Consider the following 23,712-nt stretch of genomic DNA (forward strand, 5'->3'; position numbering starts at 1 on the left):
AGATCCAACCAGTCCATCCTAAAGGAAATCAGTCCTGAATATACATTGAAAGGACTGATGTTGTAGCTGAAACTCCAATACTTTGGCCACCTGATGTGAAGAACTGACTCATTTGAAAAGACACTGATGCTGGAAAAGATTGAAGGTGGGAGGAGAAGGGGACGACAGAAGATGAAATGGTTGGATGGCATTACCGACTCAATGGACATGAGTTTGAGTAAACTCTGAGAGTTGGTGATGGACAGGGAGGCCTGGCATGCTGCAGTCCATGGAGTTGCAAAGAGTCAGACGTGACTAAGCGACTGAACTAAACTGACTGAACTGTCTGGTTTTGGTATCAGGGTGATGGTGGCCTCGTAGAATGAGTTAGGAAGTGTTCCTTCCCCTGCAATTTTTTGAAAGAGTTTTAGGACAGGCATAAGCTTTTCTCTAAAGGTTTGATAGAATTCTCCTGTGAAGCCATCTGGTCCTGGCCTTTTTTTTTTTGGGAGATTTTTGATCACAGCTTCAATTTCAGTGCTTGTAACTGGGTTGTTGATAGAAATAGAAATCTATTTCTTCCTGGTTCAGTCTTGGAAGATTGAACTTTTCTAAGAATCTGTCCATTTCTTCCAGGTTATCTATTTTATTGCCATATCGTTGTTCATAATAGTCTCTTATAGTCCTTTATATTTTTGCATTGTCTGTTGTAAACCCTCCTTTTTAACTTCTAATTTTGTTGATTTGATTCTTCTCTCTTTTTTCTTTGATGAGTCTGGCTAAGGGTTTGTCAATTTTGTTTATCTTCTCAAAGAACCAGCTTTTAATTTTATTAATCTTTACTGTTTCTTTCATTTCTTTTTCATTTCTTTCTGCTAAGATCTTTATTATTTCTTTCCTTCATACTAATTTTGTGGGGGTTTTCTTCTTCTTTTTCCAGTTGCTTTAGGTGTAAAATTTTCTATTCGATGTTTTTCTTGTTTCTTGAGGTAGGATTGTATTGCTATAAACTTCCCTCTTAAAACTGCTTTTGCTGCATCCCACAGGTTTTGAGTTGTTTGAGTGTTTTCATTGCCATTTGTTTCTAGATTTTTTTTTATTTCCCTTTTGATTTCTTCAGTAACCTGTTGGTTATTTGGAAAAGTGATGTTTAATCTCCATGTGTTTGTGTTTCTTACAGCTTTTTTCTTGTAATTGATATCTAGTCTCATAGCATTGTGGTAAGAGAAGATGTGTGATTCAATTTCAATTTTCTTAAATTTACTGAAATTTGATTTGTGACCCAAGATGTGGTCTATCCTGGAGAATGTTCCATCTGCACTTGAGAAGGTGTATTTTTCTACATTTGGATGTAATGTCCTAAAGATATCAATGAGATCCATCTTATCTAATGTATCATTTAACACTTGTGTTTCCTTATTACATTCTGTTTTGATGATCTGTCCATTGGTGGGCTGCTGCTGTTGCTAAGTCGCTTCAGTCGTTTCCGACTCTGTGTGATCCCATAAATGGCAGCCCACCAGGCTCTCCCGTCCCTGGGATTCTCCAGGCAAGAACACCGGACTGGGTTGCCATTTCCTTCTCCAATGCATGAAAGTGAAAGTGAAAGTGAAGTCACTCAGTCGTGTCCGACTCTTAGCAACCCCATGGACTGCAGCCTACCAGGCTCCTCCACCCATGGGATTTTCTAGGCAAGAGTACTGGAGAGGGTTGCCATCGCCTTCTCCATTGGTGGGAGTGGGGTGTTAAAGTCTCCTACTATTATTGTGTTACTGTCAACTTCTCCTTCTATGTCTGTTAGTGTTTGTCTTATGTATTGAGGTGCTCCTGTGTTCAGTTCAGTTCAGTTGCTCAGTCGTGTCCGACTCTTTGTGACCCCATGAATCGCAGCACACCAGGCCTCCCTGTCCATCACCATCTCCCAGAGTTCACTCAGACTCACGTCCATTGAGTCAGTGATGCCATCCAGCCATCTCATCCTCTGTTGTCCCCTTCTCCTCCTGCCCCCAATCCCTCCCAGCATCAGAGTCTTTTCCAATGAGTCAACTCTTCGCATGAGGTGGCCAAAGTACTGGAGCTTCAGCTTTAACATAATTCCTTCCAAAGAAATCCCAGGGCTGATCTCCTTCAGAATGGACTGGTTGGATCTCCTTGCAGTTCAAGGGACTCTCAAGAGTCTTCAACACCACAGTTCAAAAGCATCAATTCTTCAGCACTCAGCCATCTTCACAGTCCAACTCTCACATACATACATGACCACAGGAAAAACCATAGCCTTGACTAGATGGACCTTAGTCGGCAAAGTAATGTCTCTGCTTTTGAATATGCTATCTAGGTTGGTCATAACTTTTCTTCCAAGGAGTAAGCGTCTTTTAATTTCATGGCTGCAGTCACCATTTGCAGTGATTTTGGAGCCCCCCCAAAAAATAAAGTCAGCCGCTGTTTCCACTGTTTCCCCATCTATTTCCCATGAAATGATGGAACCAGATGCCATTATCTTCATCTTCTGAATGTTGAGCTTTAAGCCAACTTTTTTGCTCTCCTCCTTCACTTTCATCAAGAGGCTTTTTAGCTCCTCTTCACTTTCTGTCATAAGGGTGGTGTCACCTGCATATCTGAGGTTATTGATATTTCTCCTGGCAATCTTGATTCCAGCTTGTGTTTCTTCCAGCCCAGCGTTTCTCATGATGTACTCTGCATATAAGTTAAAGAAGCAGGGTGACAATATACAGCCTTGGTGTACTCCTTTTCCTCTTTGGAACCAGTCTGTTGTTCCATGTCCAGTTCTAACTGTTGCTTCCTGACCTGCATACAGATTTCTCAAGAGGTAGGTTAGGTGGTCTGGTATTCCCATCTCTTTCAGAAGTTTCCACAGTTTATTGTGATCCACACAGTGAAAGGCTTTGGCATAGTCAATAAAGCAGAAATAGATGTTTTTCTGGAACTCTCTTGCTTTTTCCATGATCCAGCAGATGTTGGCAATTTGATTTCTGGCTTCTCTGCCTTTTCTAAAACCAGCTTGAACATCAAGGAGTTCACGGTTCAGGTATTGCTGAAGCCTGGCTTGGAGAATTTTGAGCATTACTTTACTAGCATGTGAGATGAGTGCAATTGTGCAGTAGTTTGAGCATTCTTTGGCATTGCCTTTCTTTGGGATTGGAATGAAGACTGACCTTTTCCAGTCCTGTGGCCACTGCTCAGTTTTCCAGGTTTGCTGGCATATTGAGTGCAGCACTTTCACAGCATCATCCTTCAGGATTTGAAACAGCTCAACTGGAATTCCATCACCTCCACTAGCTTTGTTTGTAGTTATACTTTCTAAGGCCCACTTGACTTCACATTCCAAGGTGTCTGGCTCTAGATTAGTGATCACATCAGATATTTACAATAGTTATGGCTTCCTCATGGATTAATCCCTTGATCATTATGTGCTGTCCTTACTTATCTCTTGTAATCTTCTTTATTTTGAGGTCTAATTTGTCCGATATGAGGTTTGCTACTCCAGCTTTCCTTTACTTCCTATTTGCATGATTATATTTTCCCATATATTCTCTCACTTTCAGTCTATATGTGTCTTTAGGTCTGAAGTGGGTTTCTTGTAGACAAAATATATATGGGTCATGTTTTTGTATCCATTCAGCCAGTCTGTGTCTTTTGGTTGGAGCATTTAATCCATTTACATTTAAAGTAATTATTGATATTTGTCTTTGTATTTAGAGAAGGCAATGGCAACCTACTCCAGTACTCTTGCCTGGAAAATCCCATGGACGGAGGAGCCTGGAAGGCTGCAGTCCATGAGGTTCCTAAGAGTCAGACACGACTGAGTGACTTCACTTTCACTTTTCACTTTCATGCATTGGAGAAGGAAATGGCTACCCACTCTAGTGTTCTTGCCTGGAGAATCCCAGGAATGGGGGAGCCTGGTGGGCTGCCATCTTTGGGTCACATAGAGTCGGACATGACTGAAGCAACTTAGCAGTAGCAGTGTTTGTATTGCCATTTTCTTAATTGTTTGGTGCTGATTTTTAGATCTCTTTTCTTCTTTGTATTTCTTGACCACACCAATCCATTTAACATTTGTTGTAAAGCTGGTTTGGTGGTACTGAATTCTCTTAACTTTTGCTTGTCTGAAAAGCTTTTTATTTCTCAATTTTGAATGAGATCCTTGCTGGGTATAATAATCTTCATTGTAGATTTTTCCCTCTCAATACTTTAAATATATCATGACACTTCCTTCTGACCTGCAGAGTTTCTGCTTAAAGATCAGCTGTTAAGTATATGGGTTTCCCTTGTATGTTACTTGTTGCTTCTCCCTTGCTGCTTTTAGTATTCTTTATTTGTGTTTAGTCTTTGTTAGTTTGATTAGTTTGCATCTTGGTGTGTTTCTTCCTGGGTTTATCCTGTATGGGACTCTTTGTGCCTCTTGGACTTGATTGGTTATTTCCTTTCCCATGTTGGGGAAATTTTCAACTATAGTCTCTTCAAAAATTTTCTCATACCTTTTCTTTTTCTCTTGTTCTTCTGAGAGCTCTATAATTTGAATGTTGGTGTGTTTGATATGGTCCCAGATGTCTCTGAGACCTCTTTTCATTCTTTTTATTTTATTCTACACTTCAGAAGTTATTTCTTTTCAGCTCACTGATTCGATCTTCTGCTTCAGATATTCTGCTATCGATTCATTCTAGAGTATTTTTAATTTCAGTAATTGTGCTGTTTGTCTCTGTGTGCTTATTCTTTAATTCTTCTAAGTCTTCATTAATTGATTCTCACATTTTCTCCATTTTGTCTTCAAGGTTTTTAATCATCTTTACTATCATTATTCTGAATTATTTTTCAGGTAATTTTCCTATTTCCTCTTCATTTATTTTGACTTCTGTGTTTCTGGTTTGTTCCTTCATTTGGGTAGTAATTCTCTTCCTTTGCATCTTTTTTTAAAAGTTATTGTGTTTGAGGTCTCCTTTTCCCAGTCTTCAATGAAAGTTGAATTCTTCCCTGAAGAAGGTTGAATTCTTTCTTCCTTTTGGTTTCCTCCCTCCTAAGGTCGGTCCAGTAGTTTGTGATGAGCTTGGTGTAGGGTGAGATTTGAGCTGAATCTTTGTTTTGTTATTTGTTTTTTCTCCGATGAGCAAGGCTGAGTGAGGTGGTAATCCTGTCTGCTGATGACTGAGTTTGTATTTTTGTTTTGTTTGTTGTTTAGATGAGGCATCCTGCGCAGGGTACTACTGGTGTTTGGGTGCTACCTGGTCTTATATTCAAGTGGTTTCCTTTGTATGAGTTCTCACTATTTGATACCCCTAGGGTTATTTCTCTGGTAATCTAGGGTCTTGGAGTCAGTGCTCCCACGTCAAAGGCTCAGAGTTTGATCTCTGGTCAGGAAAAAAGATTCCACAAGTGGTTTGTTATGTCATTAAGGGAAAGTAAAACAAGTATCCAAAACCGAGGTGCCAAAGATCAACCCCAGATAAATGACAGTTACAGAATCAGAAAAATAATAATTAAAATAATGGAATATACACATATACATATACACTGATGAGCAAAGTTAAAACAATCCAACAAGAATAAAATACAATAGATTGATCTAGAGAACAAAGGAAATCAAAAATTATATTTACCAGTTAAGAGCAAAACTAACTTTAAGCACAAACTGGAAAACAAGACTAAAGCAAGGTGCCAAGTGCAGAATAAAGCAATGAAAACAAAACTAACAAATATGTTGAGAGGAAAAAAAAAGAAAGAAAGAATAGATATGCAGAGTTAAATAGAGGTAGATGAAGATTTGTATACATTAAAGATTAACTGCACAGGGAAAAGAACAGTAGGAAAATCAAACAAAGGAATAAACGTAGAAAAAATAATGATAGGTTTAAAAAAATTAAAATTAAAAAAAGAGAAAAGAAGAGGAAAACTCCACAGAACTGCAAAAGCCCAGCATAGAGGCAGAGGTTTATGACAACAGTAAAAAAATGTGACTGAGGAAGAAGAAAAAAGAGAAGCTCAAAAGCATAATTGGATTTCTTAGTGCCAATAAAATTGACAACTACTACAGAGGGGTGGGGGGAAAGGAAAAGAAAAAAGAAAAAAAAAAACCTTCAAAAATCTACAGAATAAGTCAAAAAATAAGAATCATGTTTTTCTTGCGTTACTTCTGTCAGAGTCCTTTCCTGCGCTGGAAATCACAGTCCACCTTACCTCCCTAGGATGCCCTCCAACACTAATCTCTGGACCTGCTATGGGACTTCCTCAGATTCTAGTCTGATCTTCCTCCTGTGTGTTCTTGCCTCCAATGTCCACAGCTATTAGACCTAGTGCGTTTTCTTTTGTGGGAGCTCTCAATGGCCTTTTATATATTCCATAGACATAGAGTCTGCTTAGTTGATCATGTGGATTTAATCTGCTGCTTGTACAGCTAGTGGGAAGATTTTGGGTCTTCTTCCTTAGCCTCACTGTCCCCGGGTTTCAACTATAGTTTTATTTCCACCTCTACATGTGGGTTGTCCACTGGGATTTAGCTCCTGAGGCTAAAGCCCTGGAGGGCTTGGCTTTGCCCCTGTGAAGGCAAGGTCTGGAAGTGGTGTAATTGCTTGGGTTGCAGGGGTTCTGGCAGCACCAGGTACTCAGGGGTGTTGGTGGCTAGGGTAGTAGGAAATGTAGTGCTCTAGAAGGGCATGGCAACCAGTATTGGCCAATATGGTCCAGTATTCCTGCCTGGAGAAACCCCCTCTCTGACAGAGGGGCCGGGCAGGCCATAGTCTTCAGGGCCACAAAGAGTCAGACAGGATTGAAGTGACCCTGTGTGCATAAACACAAGACTTTTTTTTTTTTTTGCCTGTGGTAGCTCTGCCCCCGTGAGAGTTGAGCATGAAGGTGGTGCAGCTGCTTGGCTTGTGGGGACTCTGGTGGGGCCAAGTGTTCAGCGACATGGACTGCCTCCATGGCAGGAGTTATGGCCCTATCAGAGTCTTTTTTCGAGCCTCTTGTAGCTGGCGATCAGAAGGCCTCTTTGGCCAGTCTTTCTCCATAGCTCTGCCCATTCAGGCACTTAGAGGGATCCCTTGCCTGGGGTCCTTCTCTGTTGTTCAGCACATCAGGCACACAGAAGGGTGCCCCTGACTGGGGTCCTACTCTGTAGGTCAGTGCATCAGGCTCTTAAAAGTCACCCTGGGTGAGGTGCTACTCTGTAGCTCAGTGCATCAGGCATTTGATGGGGCAGCCTCTCTATTGTTCAGCTGCTGATGCTAGCTGTGGAGAGAGGCTCTGGTGATGGCTCCACCCCCTACATGTGACTCAGCAGTATCACCTTGCTTCCATGGCTGCCTGGCTTTCCTCGATAGGTATTTCCCACCACGATCTTCTCCCTCACATCCCCTAGACCCATCTTTCCACAGTCAACAGTAGCCCTTGCCCTGGGATTGCTCCACGAGCCCTAAACTCCAGCTCCCAACTGCTGCCCTTCCAGGAGACCCGCGTTCCTGCCCGGCATATGTATGGCTTTGGCCAACGACTGTCTGATCCTCATTCCATTTAGGCTGCTACAGATCAGCTGTTTCACTCTCAGGCTTACATGTTTCTCCTCTGACTCAGACAATTGCCCCAGTGTGGGGATCTGACCCCTGCTTCAGTTCCCCCACCCACTGAGGGCAGGTCCAGTCCTACTAACACTCTTGTTTTTCCCCCTGGTTCCTTCGTCCTACCGAGTTTTGTGTGGTTCTATATATTCTTTTCCACTGGTCAAGTACTCCTGTCCACTCTCAGCTGGTGTTCTGCATTCACTTCTGTATCTGAAGGTGTATTCCTGATATATCTGTGGAGAGAGATGTACTCCACGTCCACCTACTGCTCCACAATCTTGTTCTCAAAGATTCATTTTGAATGGGAGTTATCAAGAAGAATGAGCAGGTTGGTCCAGGGGTTGCTGTTGGGTGCCTTTGAAGAATAGGAGCACATGTTCCCCTAAAAAATAACTGAATGTTCCAGCATATGGTGTTTGTGAATACACACGGACCCTCTTGGTAAAACAGAAAATAGCCCTTGACTACCTAAGCTGTCCAGATAGAAATTAGCTTACTGTCTCATCCATCATTGCTTGTTTTGAGCACTTCATAATTCATTTCCAACTCTTAGGCTTCTGTATACTATCATGTGTGTGTGTGTGTGTGTGTGTGTGTGTGTGTGTGCGTGTGTGTGTGTGTGTGTGAGTTGCTTAGTCGTGTCCAACTCTTTGTAACATCATGGACTACAGCCCACCAGGGTCCTCTGTCCATGGAATTCTTCAGGCAAGAATACTGGAATGGGTTGCCATTCCCTTCTCCAGAGGATCTTTCTGAGCCAGGGATCGAACCCTGAATCTCCTGCATTGCAGGCAGATTCTTTACCGTCTGAGCCATCAGAGAAGACCATACTATCACAAATATTATTACAATATGTAGTATAGCAGGCTGGAAATGTGAGGTGATGCATGGATACAATACTTAGTTTCAGATGATCACACAACACTATGACTTGTAAAAGGATCTCAGAACTAAGTTCATAAATCAACTTGAGCCCTTCATGTTAAAAGAATGACAGCCAATCAAATCATCTGCATTTTCTGAGGATGCGGCTTTCTGGTGAGATAATAACATTGGATACTGAAACTTTTCTTACAGTGAAGAACACTTAAAAGTGGCTTTAAGGATTCATTTTGTAAGCTTAACAATTTACTTTAGGAAAAGCAGGACTTGTAGGTAACCTACTATGGAAAGAGATAGAAATGAACACATAGATTCATTCATCCTGTGAGAATTCTGAGCATAAAAAGTAATGTAAAGAGACAGTTTGACTTTCCTTTTCTTTTTCAAAATCACCACAAAGTGATAACGACCTCGGGAGTCTGTGTGTGGCCCATTTAATGTAGTATAAGCCTAAGGAAAAGCTAAAGGCTAAATGTATTTTAACTGGGCTACAACCAAGATAAACATATCCCTCAGGCAATTGTTTCCATTAGTTGACAGCCTATATACAATATTGAAAGCATTATAAAAACAATGTACACTTTTCCAGTGGTTTACTTTTGAAAAATATTTATCCACACTCTGAACTCTTGACTCAAAGTAAAAGCAACTTTTATTCCATGGGAAAAGCAATGTTTAAACGAACAACAAACAAACAATGGTTTACAGAGTAGAGTCACTTTCGTTTAGTAAGTATGGTATACAGAATGGTATAAAACAAGCTATTGAGGCTAACTAAAGGGTATATTACACATATCAAACATGTGCAGAAGTGTTTAGCAGACAGTTTTTAGCAGATTGCATAGCTATTGATCTTTGTACGATATATCTTATCTGTTCACAAAATCAATTGAGGAAAGCAAGCCTAATCCTCGGCATGAAATGAACTGCCAGTAAGCTAAGTCTTTTTTTATCCACATCTTAAATTAAATTGGGTTAAAAATAATTTTACATTTTGATTTTGGTGTGGTCCTTTAAAAATCAACAGATTATGGCCAGGAATGTGTAAATACAGTTGTAGAGGCTGATTCTACAAATCTAAAAGCTATAATACCATTACATACATAAGATTTATCTGATATCTCTAAGTCAACAGTAAAGAGAGTTCACCCACATTTATTTATTCTTTTGTGTTAGGGAATAGCTTCCATATATCTCTGTGCTAAAAAGACAGTTCTAGTGATTTAAATAATTCACATGACTCTAGAACATAGCCTAATCATCTTTTCAACCTCCTTTTTCTCCTTGAGCAAGTAAAAGTCTATTTCAACATCTCTATTAAGGATTACCTGTTTGTGTTTTCTAACAAATGGCAGATAAGTATTCTGATTTTGATGGACTTCCCTGGTGACACCACCCTTATGGTAGAAAGTGAAGAGAAACTAAAAAGCCTCTTGATGAAAGTGAAAGAGGAGAGCGAAAAAGTTGGCTTAAAGCTCAACATTCAGAAAACTAAGATCATGGCATCCCAGTCCCATCACTCCATGGGAAATAGATGGGGAAACAGTGGAAACAGTGTCAGACTTTATTTTTGAGGGCTCCAAAATCACTGCTGATGGTGATTGCAGCCATGAAATTAAAAGACGCTCACTCCTTGGAACAAAAGTTATGACCAACCTACATAGTATATTCAAAAGCAGAGACATTACTCTGCTGACTAAGGTCCATCTAGTCAAGGCTATGGTTTTTCCTGTGGTCATGTATGGATGTGAGAGTTGGACTGTGAAGAAAGCTGAGCACTGAAGAATTGATGCTTTGGAACTGTGGTGTTGGAGAAGACTCTTGAGAGTCCCTTGGACTGCAAGGAGATCCAACCAGTCCATTCTGAAGGAGATCAGCCCTGGGATTTCTTTGGAAGGAATTATGTTAAAGCTGAAACTCCAGTACTTTGGCCACCTCATGCGAAGAGTTGACTCATTGGAAAAGACTTTGATGCTGGGAGGGATTGGGGGCAGGAGGAGAAGGGGACGACCGAGGATGAGATGGCTGGATGGCATCAATGACTCGATGGATGTGAGTCTGAGTGAACTCTGGGAGTTGGTGATGGACAGGGAGGCCTAGCTCAGTCACTAAAGTATCTGCCTGCAATAAAGGACAGTGTTTGATCGCTGGGTTGGAAAGATCCCCTGGAGGAGGGTGTGGCAACCCACTCCAGTATTCTTGCCTGGAGAATCCCAAGGACAGAGGAGCCTGGCGGTCTACTTCCTGGGATCGCAAAAAGTCAGACAAAACTGAAGCGACTGACCACACATGCATGCACACTTACTTTGATAACTTTTTTAAATCTCTGAGATATTTAGTCTATGACGACTTGTAACTGAGTATGCCATTTTGCAGAAAATGAAGAATAACTTTTCTCCAAAGTACCAATGTTTACATCAGAATAGCCAAGCCAATAAAGATTAAGATACTACCTGCTATTATGATTATACAGTGGAAGTGAGAAATAGATTTAAGGGACTAGATCTGATAGACAGAGTGCTTGATGAACTATGGAATGAGGTCCCTGACATTGTACAGGAGACAGGGATCAAGACCATCCCCATGGAAAAGAAATGCAAAAAAGTAAAATGGCTGTCTGGGGAGGCCTTACAAATAGCTGTGAAAAAAAAAAGAGAAGTGAAAAGCAAAGGAGAAAAGGAAAGATATAAGCATCTGAATGCAGAGTTCCAAAGAATAGCAAGGAGAGATAAGAAAGCCTTCCTCAATGATCAATGCAAAGAAATAGAGGAAAACAACAAAATGGGAAACACTAGAGATCTCTTCAAGAAAATCAGAGATACCAAGGGAACATTTCATGCAAAGATGAGCTCGATAAAGGACAGAAATGGTGTGGACCTAACAGAAGCTGAAGACGTTAAGAAGAGGTGGCAAGAATACACAGAAGAACTGTACAAAAAAGATCTTCATGACCCAGATAATCACGATGGTGTGATTACTCACCTAGAGCCAGATATCCTGGAATGAGAAGTCAAGTGGGCCTTAGAAAGCATCACTATGAACAAAGCTAGTGGAGGTGATGGAATTCCAGTTGAGCTGTTTCAAATCCTGAAAGATGATGCTGTGAAAGTGCTGCACTCAATATGCCAGCAAATTTGGAAAACTCAGCAGTGGCCACAGGACTGGAAAAGGTCAGTTTTCATTCCAATCCCAAAGAAAGGCAATATCAAAAAATACTCAAACTACCACACAATTGCACTCATCTCACATGCTAGTAAAGTAATGCTCAAAATTCTCCAATCTAGGCTTCAGCAATACGTGAACCATGAACTTCCAGATGGCCAAGCTGGTTTCAAAAAAGGCAGAGGAGCCAGAAATCAAATTGCCAACATCTGCTAGATCATGGAAAAAGCAAGAGAGTTCCAGAAAAACATTTCTGCTTTGTTGACTCTGCCAAAGCCTTTGACTGTGTGGATCATAATAAACTGTGGAAAATTCTGAAGGAGATGGGAATACCAGACCACCTGACCTGCCTCTTGAGAAATCTGTATGCAAGTCAGGAAGCAACAGTTAGAATTGGACATGGAACAACAGACTGGTTCCAAATAGGAAAAGGAGTACATCAAGGCTGTATATTGTCACCCTGCTTCTTTAACTTATATGCAGAGTACATCATGAGAAACGCTGGGCTGGAAGAAACACAAGCTGGAATTAAGATTGCCAGGAGAAATATCAATAACCTCAGATATGCAGATGACACCACCCTTATGGCAGAAAGTGAGAGGAACTTGATGAAAGAGCCTCTTGATGAAAGAGAAAGAGGAGAGTGCAAAGGCTGGCTTAAAGCTCAACATTCAGAAAATGAAGATCATGGCATCTGGTCCCATCACTTCATGGGAAATAGATCGAGAAGCAGTGGAATCAGTGTCAGACTTTATTATTTTGGGCTCCAAAATCACTGCAGTTAGTGACTGCAGCCATGAAATTAAAAGACACTTACTCCTTAGAAGGAAAGTTATGACCAAAATCTACAGCATATTAAAAAGCAGAGACATTTTGCCAACAAGGTCCGTCTAGTCAAGGTTATGATTTTTCCTATGGTCATGTATGGATGTGAGAGTTGGACTGTGAAGAAAGCTGAGTGCTGAAGAATTGATGCTTTTGAACTGTGGTGTTGGAGAAGACTCTTGAAAGTCCCCTGGACTGCAGGGAGATTGAACCAGTCCATTCTAAAGGAGATCAGTCCTAGGTGTTCCTTGGAAGGACTGATGCGAAAGCTGAAACTCCAGTACTTTGGCCACTCATGGGAAGAGTTGACTCATTGGAAAAGACTCTGATGCGGGGAGGGATTGGGGGCAGGAGGAGAAGGGGATGATGGAGAATGAGATGGCTGGATGGCATCACCGACTCGATGGAGGTGAGTGTGAGTGAACTCCGGGAGTTGGTGATGGACAGGGAGGCCTGGCGTGCTGCGATTCATGGGGTCACAAAAAGTCGAACATGACTGAGTGACTGAACTGAACTGAAGAGAATATAGGACAGGAGACATTTCCATGTGCTGCTGGTGGAAATAGTACAACTATTATGAAAAAATATTTGGCAGTTTTCACTACAGGTTATATATATGTCTAAAGTGTGATTTGGCAATTCTACTTCTACCAAGTGACCAAGTGAAGTCACTCAGTTGTGTCCAACTCTTTGTGACCACATGGACTGTAGCCTACCACGCTTCTCCATCTATGAAATTTTCCAGGCAAGAGTACTGGAATGGGTTGCCATTTCCTTCTGCAGAGGATCTTCCCAACCCAGGGACTGAACCCGGGTCTCCCACATTTTAGGCAGACACTTTACCATCCTAGGTTTATTCCTAAAAGAAATGAGCATTTATGTCCAAAAAAAATATGCAGAAAAAAGTCCATAGTGGCACTCTTCCTAACCTACTCAAACTAGAAACAACCCAAATATCCACCAATAGAGAATGAATAAATAAATAATCTCTTTACCCATTGGAATGCTACACAGCAATAAGCTAATGAACTAATGGTATGTATATCAATATGAATGAAACTTATAAATATAATGTTTTGTAAAAGTACTCTAGTTACTTAATAACATGGCATATGAATTAATTTAGATGAATTCCTGTGACAGAAAAAAACTAACTTGTGATGATGAGTATCTTTTGGGAGACAGGACACAGATTGAAAACAGCATGAGGTGATGTCATGCAGGTGGGAAAATGTGTACCTTAATTTGGGTGGTAGTTACATGAATATGTAGATATCTTTTTTTGAAAAATGAGCTCCAGTAAAAATCTTTTCTATATTTACATGTTATGTTGTTCTGTCCTTAAGTCATGTCCAACTCTTTGAGACCCCATGGACTGCAGCACACCAGCCTTCCCTGTCCTTCACTATTTCCCAGAGTTTGCTCAAATTCATGTCCATTGAGTTGGTGATGCTATCTAACCATCTTATCCTCTGCTGTCCTAGTCTCCTTTTGCCTTCAGTCTTTCCCAGCATCAGGGTCTTTCCCAAGGAGTCAGTTCTTTGCATCAAGTGGCCAAAGTATTGGGCTTCAACTTTAGCATCAGTCCTTCCAGTGAATATTCAGGGTTCATCTCCTTTAGGATTGACTGATTTGATTTCCTCGCAGTCCAAGAGACTCTCAAGAGTCTTCTCCAGCACCGTCATTTGAAAGCATCAATTCTTTGGCACTCAGCCTTCTTTATATTCCAGCTGTCACATCTGTACATGACTACTGGAAATGTTGTAGTGTAATATTAAGACAAAGTACATTTATTTGTCAAGATGTGATGTCACTAAAGATAACTGTATATACTCAAGCACTGGTCATGCTATGATACTAAGTCAAATTCCCTTCTACCCTTGGGAGGACAGAGGAAGTGAGGAAAAAACTGAAAACAGTGCTATTGATAAATAACATCTTTAGGAACTATGAAAATATAATAGTCTGAGTACTCTTGACATCTGGACTCTGTTCGGTGTTGCTTTGGGCATTAAACTCACAACTGCAAAGACACTGGTTGACATGCCACAGCTGTCAGTTTCTTGATAGAAAGTTTGAAAGTGGCTTCTCCACAAAATATCAAGAAAGAGGTGGAAGAAATTTTATGAAGGACAGGGACATTAACCCTGAGGAGAAGAAATAGAAGAATTGGATGTGACTGGATTAGCATTCTAGAACTGAAAAAAGAAATAGTACAGAGAGCTAAGAAACATTAAGTTTAACCCTATGTCTGTGGGTTCCCAACGCTCAGATTCAACCAACCACAGATGACTGTACTATGTCATTTTATATAAAGGACTTGAGCATTTGTGGATTTTGGTATTTGGAGGAATCCTGGAACCAAGCCCCCCAGACCAAGGGATGACTGTATTACCATTTTGTTGTGGTTTAGTCGCGAAGTCATGTCCAACTCTTTGCAACCCCATGGACTGAAGCTCGCCAGGTTCCCTTCCTTTCCCATGGGATTTCCCAGGTAAGAATACTGGAGTGGGTTGCCATTTTCTTCTGCAGGGGATCTTCCCAACCCAGAGACTGAACCCACATCTGCTACATTGGCAGGCAGATTCTTTACCACTGAGCCACCTGGGAAGCCCTTATTTAGAGGGGTCAGAAATTTACAGATATAGTATTTGTATTCAGCTGACATGGTCTTACTCATGGTTCCCTAACTAATGGGAAGTAAGGAAAAACCCGTGCTTCCAACACTTGATTTTAAAACTCACTGAACTCCTATTATGGGCAAGTTGCCTTTGTTGGGCTAACTGAAGCTCCATGAGATTATATAATTTTCCAAAGTCATGCAACCTGAAAGTGGCAGAGCCAGGATTTTCATTTTAACCTTGAACCATTTGACGCTGAAATCTGCATTGAACCCATTGCCCATTTTACAGATTGTGACACTGGAGCTCAGAAGACTCCAATAGCCTGCCGAGGCCAATACCTCTGGCACATTTGTCCTCACCCTATGTTCTGTCCACTGGGCTCTAATGCTTCTCACCAGCATCAGGCAAGTCCTGTGCCCTATGCCTTTCTGTGCTGCCTACCAAACACAGCATCATGCTCTGAACACTGTAGAGCATCAAAGAATGTTAGAGCTGGTAGGGATTTTGAAACTGGGTGGAAATCTCTCACTTTGCACACACGTCCATTTTGAAGCAGAACTGCATGGTAAGAGCCAGGTCTAAAACCCAGATCTCCTGACCCCATGATCTGCTTTCTTTCTGCTTCCTCCCTGCACCAATAGATGTTCATTTCTCTTCTCCCCTTCCAGAGCCTAAAAGAAGAGAAATGTGAGGGAAAGAACAAGAGATTGCAATCAGAAGACAGGGGGTGGGCAAATTCCACAAGTCTTCTGGGAAGAAAGGGGTGCTGGCCTGGGCCCAGGAAGTGTCCCCTGGGGGGCTTTTGTCAGCAGGAATCCTTACATCTTCATGTGCAAAGAAGTGCCTGGCAGATCCAATTCTCTAGTGACTCAAATGTCACAGCATGACTGTAGGGAAAGAATAATAGTGGGAGCATGCTGGCCAATTTTCAACAGAAGGGCTCAGGATAAGGAAGCTGAAGAAAATCGCTAAAGAGGATGATAATGACAATAATAAAAAACAAATAGCTGCCATTTATTGAGCACTTATGTGTCTGGCATTGGGCTACACACTTTACATATCAACCTGATAAAGTACAGTGATTATCCCCATTTTGGAAGGAGGAAACTGAGGTGGGACAAGGCTGAAGAAGCTGCCTAAGGACATACAGCTTGTGAAGGAGAGACCTTGGATGTGAATTCAGGTCTGCCTACATGTAAGTCTGTGCATCTCAGCACAGAATCATAATAGCAGCCATTAGACATCCAAGACTGAAGGAAGTGCTGAGCGCAATGCATTATCTCCTTTCCTCCTCACAAAACCCCTGATGAGTGTGTGTAAGTCTCTTTATTTTATAGTGGAGGCAAAGAGCTTGGGCTTCCCTGATGGCTCAGATGGTAAAGAATCTGCCTGCAAGGCAGGAGACCCATGGTTCGATCCTGTGTCTGGAAGCTGTTGTTGCTGTTGAGTCATGTCTGACTCTTTGTTGACATCCCCTGGAAAAAGGAGATGGCAACTCACTCCAGTATTGTCTGCAGAATTCCATGGATAGAGGAGCCTTGTGGGCCACAGTCCACGGAGTTGCAAAGAGTTAGACGCAACTGAGTGACTAGCACACACACAGATACAAAGAGCTTGGAGACACTAATTGTTCAAGGTCACACAGTAAGTTAGGAATAGAAACAAGATTCAAATTCTAATTGGTCTTATTCTGGAGCTCATTGTGACAACAGAAATAACTGCAACAAAAGTTATCACATTTGGCCAAACAGATTATTAGTAAGAATGGTCCATTTGATGTATTATTCACAACCAACTCCTAATAATTCTGAAGAGCTGCCTGCAACCCAGGCCCAAAAGCAAAAGAAGGGTGACTTTATGTAGTTACTTTCCCTGTGTTGTCAAACTATCTCTCTGTGCAACCCTCACCATCCTAAGTGACAACAGACAGACACTTGTGTAATTATCAGCACTCTTAGAATAAAAGTAATCATCCTTTTCCTATAGCCTCTCTTTTTTTAAATTGGATATAGTTGATTTACAATGTTGTGTTAGTTTGAGGTGTACAGCAAAGTGATTCAGATCATATATATATAAAACATATATTAATATATAAAAATATATTAATATATATATACACAACACACATCATATATATAAACACATATATATGTACACACACATATATGAGGATATATATATTCTTTTTCAGATTCTTTTCATTAACCAGTTTTTCCAAAATATTGAGTGGAGTTCCCTGTGCTATATTACATGTCATCGCTGCCTATCTCTTCTACATATAGTAGTGTGTGCGTGTTAATCTCAAACTCTTAATTTAACCCTCTATCCCTTTTCATTTTTGGTAACCACAAATTTGTTTTCTGTAACGATGGGTCTCTTTCTGTTTTGTGGATAAGTCCATTTGTATCATTTTTAAGATTCCACATATAAGCGATATCATATGATATTTGCCTTTGTCTGATATACTTTCCTTAGTATGATAATCTCCAGGTCCACCCATATTGCTGCAAATGTTCACTGTAGCACTACTCATAATAGCCAAGACATGGGAGCCACCTAGATATCTATCAACAGATGAATGGATAAAGAAGATGTGGTATTACTCCATCATAAAAAGAATGAAATAATCCCTCACTCTCTCAATCTAACCACAAAGGGAAAAAATATGATAAAATATGAAAGAAAAATATAGTAAGAACCCAGGGAACCTTTCTCTCTCTGGAAAGCATAGAAATTATCCCAATAAAAATTCATTATCACAAAGACTCCTACTCTACTAGGAAACTTATACTTTTTACATCTTTCTACGTTTGAACAATTCAGCAGAAAGGAAACAGACATGACTCTTAAATATCTGAATAAATGCTCCTCCTCACTTACAGAAAAAGGAAATTAAAATGCTTGAAGTCAGTTTTACCCATAGAGCATTGGTGAAGCTGTAGGGAGAAATCACTTTCATTTATCAGCGGGACCCGTTGGGAAGGCAACTTTTCAACATTTATTGAATTTACAATTCATGTACCATTTGACCTAGCAGTCCGCCCCTAAGAATTTATCCTTCAGATTTACTTATACAGATCCAAAATGACCTATTTATAAAGTAATTTATTGCAGCACAGTTTTTAGTAGCAAAACATGTTAATAAACGTTCATCAGAACGGGGCTGGTCCTAAATCATAGTTTAGCCATGCAGTGGAGCACCACACACCACAAGAAGAATGAGAAGCTTGCAACATAGAGATGGAAGAAGTGCTGAGATCTATTGTTTAGAGGAATATGCAAGGTGCAGGACAGTTGATGCTGGATATTACTATGCCCATAAAAACCCTGGAGGAGAAATCTAAAATATATGTACCACTTACATATGAATGAAATATATTTTTAAAGATACACAAGAAAATGCCAGCATCCATTGCCCTCTTGGAGGACTAGACCCTCTCTGGTGCTTCTGGAATGTTTAACAATGTGACTACATCTCCCATTCAGATTTTTTCTAAAAATAAAATAAAAAGAAATCATTTCTTTTAAATTGCTTTCCTTACCTTGGGTGAGGTGCAGATAGACCAAGAGCAAGAAAAGCTATTTTCTTTACATGTCTCTGAATTGTTTTCACAACCATGTACACATTTTAACATAAAAATATCCAACAAAGATTAAAGAGATACATTTTCTTTTGCAATTCCTAAAAATATATTTTAAGCATTAACAGAAAGCTATTATGATCCTAAATGTTTAAAAAAGCTAAACTGGCTATGTCTCTTCTCCTCAAGAATCTTGAGGATCTGAACTTGAGAATTTCCATAAGAATCCAAACTGGCTATGTCTCTTTTTCCCTTAAGAATTCCCCTTATTTCTCATTTGGTAAAGGGTTTTTGCTTGTTTTGTTTATTTTTATTTTTTCCTTGAGTAATGTGCATTCCAGCTGATCCTCTCCTTAGAAAGAGTGATGTGGGGTGCATGTTAAGTCTCCTTAGTCATGTCCAACTCTTTGCAACTCCATGGAATGTAGTTCACCAGCTTCCTCTCTCCATGGGATTCTCCAAGCAAGAATACTAGAGTGAGTTGGCATGCCCTTCCCCAGGGGATATTCCCAACCCAGGGATCAAACACACATCTCCTACAGCTCCTGCATTTCAGTCAGATTCCTGACTGCTGAGCCACTGGAGAAGCCCAGAAAGAGAGTGATGCTTGAATTCAAACCAGAGATGCTACGAGAGGTTTCAATACTTCCACTGCAGCTTTTTAGAAAAGGCAGAGGAACCAGAGATCAAGTTGCCAACATCTGCTGGATCATTGAAAACACAGAGAGTTCCAGAAAAACATCTATTTCTCCTTTATTGACTATGCCAAAGCCTTTGACTGTGTGCATCACAATAAACTCTGGAAAATTCTGAAAGCGATGGGAATACCAGACCACCTGACCTGCCCCTTGAGAAACCTGTATGCAGGTCAGGAAGCAACAGTTAGAACTGGACATAGAACAACAGACTGGTTCCAAATAGGAAAAGGAGGACATCAAGGCTGTATATTGTCACCCTGCTTCTTTAACTTATATGCAGAGTACATCATGAGAAACGCTGGGCTGGAGGAAGCACAAGCTGGAATCAAGATTGCTGGGAGAAATATCAATAACCTCAGATATGCAGATGACACCACCCTTATGGCAGAAAGTGAAGAAGAGCTAAAGAGCCTCTTGATGAAAGTGAAAGAGGAGAGTGAAAAAATTGGCTTAAAGCTCAACATGCAGAAAACTAAGATCATGCCATCCAGTCCCATCACTTCATGGCAAATAGGTGGGGAAACAGTGGAAACAGTGGCTGACTTCATTATTTTGGCCTCCAAACTCACTGCAGATGGTGATTGCAGCCATGAAATTAAAAGATGCTTACTCTTTGGAAGGAAAATTATGATCAACCTAGACAGCATATAAAAAGCAGAGACATTATTTTGTCAACAAAGGTCTGTCCAGTAAAGGCTATGGTTTTTCCAGTCGCCATGTGTGGATGTGAGAGTTGGACTATGAAGAAAGCTGAGCACTGAAGAATTGAAACTCTTGAGCTGTGGTGTTGGAGAAGACTTTTGAGAGTCCCTTGGACTGCAAGCAGATTCAATCAGTCCATCTTAAAGGAAATCAGTCCTGGGTGTTAACTGAAAGGACTGATGTTGAAGCTGAAACTCCAATATTTTGGCCACCTGATGTGAAGGGCTGACTCGTTTGAAAAGACCTTGATGCTGGGAAAGATTGAAGGCAGGAGGAGAAGGGGACAACAGAGTATGTGATGGCTGGATGGCATCACCGACTCAATGGACATGAGTTTGGGTAAACTCTGGGTGTTGGAGATGGACAGAGAGGCTTGGTGTGCTGCGGTTCAAGGGGTCTCAAAGAGTCAGACACGACTGAGTGACTCAAACTGACTGACTCCTTGGAAGCAAAGTTATGACCAACCTAGACAACATATTACGAAGCAAAGACATTACTTTGTCCACAGAGGTCCATCTAGTCAAGTCTAGGTTTTTCCAGTGGTCATATATGGATGTGAGTGTTGGACTATAAAGAAAGCTGAGAGCTGAAGAATTGCTGCTTTTGAACTATGGTGTTGGAAAAGACTCTTGAGAGTCCCTTGGACTGCAAGGAGATCCAACTAATCCATCCTAAAGGAGATCAGTCCTGGGTGTTCATTGGAAGGACTGATGTTGAAGCTGAAACTCCAATACTATGGCCACCTGATGCGAAGAGCTGACTCATTTGAAAACACTCTGATGCCGGGAAAAATTGAAGGCAGGAGGAGTAGGGGATGACAGAGGATGAGATGGTTGGATGGCATCACTGACTCGATGGACATTGGTTTGGGTGGACTCCAGGAGTTGGTGATGGACAGGGAGGCCTGGTGTGCTGCAGTTCATGGGGTCACAATGGTCAGACACGACTGAGCGACTGAACCGACTGAACTGCAGCTTTATTTATACCTCACAGAGCGCTGAAATTTGGGTATCATTGGCCTTGCTCTGATCAGTTTTCTTCTTAGAAAAGGTACTGTTGAAAATCCTACCTTTTCACTTTCATTTGTGAATTGGCCTAGGAAGTTTTCTGGTTCCTTAAATGTTTTAAAATGTTAATTGAAGAGCAGAGTAGCTGTACAAAATCATAGCAGTGTATCTTCAAGACATTCACTCTGTTCTTTGCGAACTGACATTTCCTACAACCCCACAAAAATGTGAAATAGGAACTAAATGGCTACCAAATCAACAAACAAATAGCTCTTTTTTGATATGTGATAATGTACACAAAACATAATAAGTTTCCCCTGGTGAGCTCCCATATTGCAGCCCTGTCCAGCTATTCAAATGGCTAGTATGAAATTATACACACACTCAAAGACTATGTAGACACACTCTAGGGTTTCCCAGGTGCCTCAGTGGTAAAGAATCCACCTGCCAAGCAGGAGACCCAGCTCCAATCCCTGGGTCAGGAAGGTTACCTGGAGAAGGAAATGGCAACTCACTTCAGTATTCACCTGGGAAATCCCGGGGACATAGGAGCCTGGGGGGTACAGTCCATAGTGTTGCAAAGAGTGGGAATTGACTTAGTGGTATAGACTCTGGCTACTCAAGTCCACTCAAGGTGGAGTCCATTGACCAGCATATCACATTCCCTGGGAGCATGTTAGAAATATAGACCCCAAACCCTCCTCAGACTACTAAATTAGAATCTTCATTTTAATGAGATTCCTATGCAGTGATTCATATACACATTAATATTGGAGAATCACAATTACAGAGCGTGAACACAAAAGACAGATAGATCTACATTGAAATCATAGCTCTGGCATTTCAGGTTGTGAATGAGCAAACTATATAAGCGCTTGAAGCTTCAATTTCCTCATTTTAAAAATGGAAATGATAATGGCTGGTTTACATGTTTACTGTGACAATTGAAGGTTTTAGCTGCTCAGTCATGTCCAACTCTTTGCAACCCATGGACTGTAGCCCGCCAGGTTCCTCTGTCCATGGAATTCTCTGGCTTACTTTAATTGCTGTGACAATTAAAAGAGAGCATATATAGGAAACACCAAGCAGAGTACTAGGCATGAACCAGATGTTCCATGAATATTAAAACTTCCTTTATTCTTACTTTCCATTTTAAGAGGAAAGAAAAAACTCAAACGATTAAAAAAAGAGAGAGCATACATTCAGAAATTCTTAAATCACCCTACAGTATTTTTGAGAACTAAGGACTTCAACCTACACCTAAGTCAAGTTTCTGACATTCCATTAACACATAGTGAAGCTCATGTTCTTACAGTCATCACTGATAAACTTCAGGTTACATTTTAAAAATATATATGGAACAATGGAATACTACTCAGCCATGGAAAAGAATTGCAGCAACATGGATGGGCCTAGAGATTATCATACGAAGTGAAGTAAGTCAAACAGAAAAAGACAAATAGCATATGCTATCACGTACATGTGGAATCTAAAATATGACACAAAAGAACTTCTCTACAAAATAGAGACAGATTTACTGTCATAGAGAACAGACTTGTGTCTGCCAAGAGGCAGGAGACATGGGGGATGGATTGGGAGTTCAGAATTAGCAGATACAAACTGTTTTATATAGGATGGATAAACAACAAGGTCCTACTGCATAGGGAACTATATTCAATATCCTGTGATAAATCATTATAAGAAGCACCTTGAAAGAAATGATATAAAGTTCTTGAAGAGATTAAAATGTCTTTCTACATAATGATGTAGGGGAAGAAAAATAATTTTCCCTCTACCCTTCTGAGCTCTTAGCTAAGACTCCTGTAATAAAAGGCAGAATAGCAAGAGAAAAATTAACAAGTTCATTCACAAGCTTATGTCATGTATACATAGGAGACACCCAGAAAAAAACTGAGTAACTCCTCGAGATGGCCTAGAATTTATGTAAATACTATCTAAACAGAGAAAGATGAGGAGGGATATAAACCTCTCAGGAGAAAGAAATGATTTTCATGGAAGAAGACTAGACCTTCAGAAGAACAGACGGTTTGTCCTGGTGTGGTATCCACTTTTAGTCTTTCTGTGATGAGTCAATTCTCCCTGGTTGATGAAACTCCCAGCGAGGGGATCTATGACAATTGAGGCTCTTGGAAAGAGGCTCTGCTTTCAGAGCTCACAGAAAACCTCTCCTTGCGTTTGCTGATTTTCACTTGTATATGGCTTCAAATAATCAATATACCAAATTGGCATATTTGGGGGCAGCATGTCCTGAACTGCTACAGTCACATTCTGAGGTTGTACATTCTATCCCCTTTGGTAAAAGTGAAGCTAGCACTTTTCCTATGGACTCAGGGCATAGGCACTGTTGATTGAGCAGCCAGCACAGGAGAAGTAGCTGGCTCCATTGTGGACACAGAGGTGGTAGGTCACGTCAGAGGCTGTGGGCATCTGGCAGCCAGGGCCATGCTCCCATCCTAGGGAACAGCGCAAACTCACTACAACAGGAGTGTCAAGGAGCTGGCCTGGAGAAGAGGCATCCACATCCCAAGGAGTCCTGGGGAAGAAGCATCAGATGAACTCGGCACAGAGGCCTGGAGTGGAAGGGACTAGGGTCTGGGTGTTCTTGGGGAAAACTGAGGAGGATCACATCTGTCAGGTGGAGTATAGACTATCGGGGTGGC

The sequence above is a fragment of the Capra hircus genome, chromosome 5 (genome assembly GCF_001704415.2).
Source record: "Capra hircus breed San Clemente chromosome 5, ASM170441v1, whole genome shotgun sequence".
Classification (NCBI taxonomy): domain Eukaryota; kingdom Metazoa; phylum Chordata; class Mammalia; order Artiodactyla; family Bovidae; genus Capra; species Capra hircus.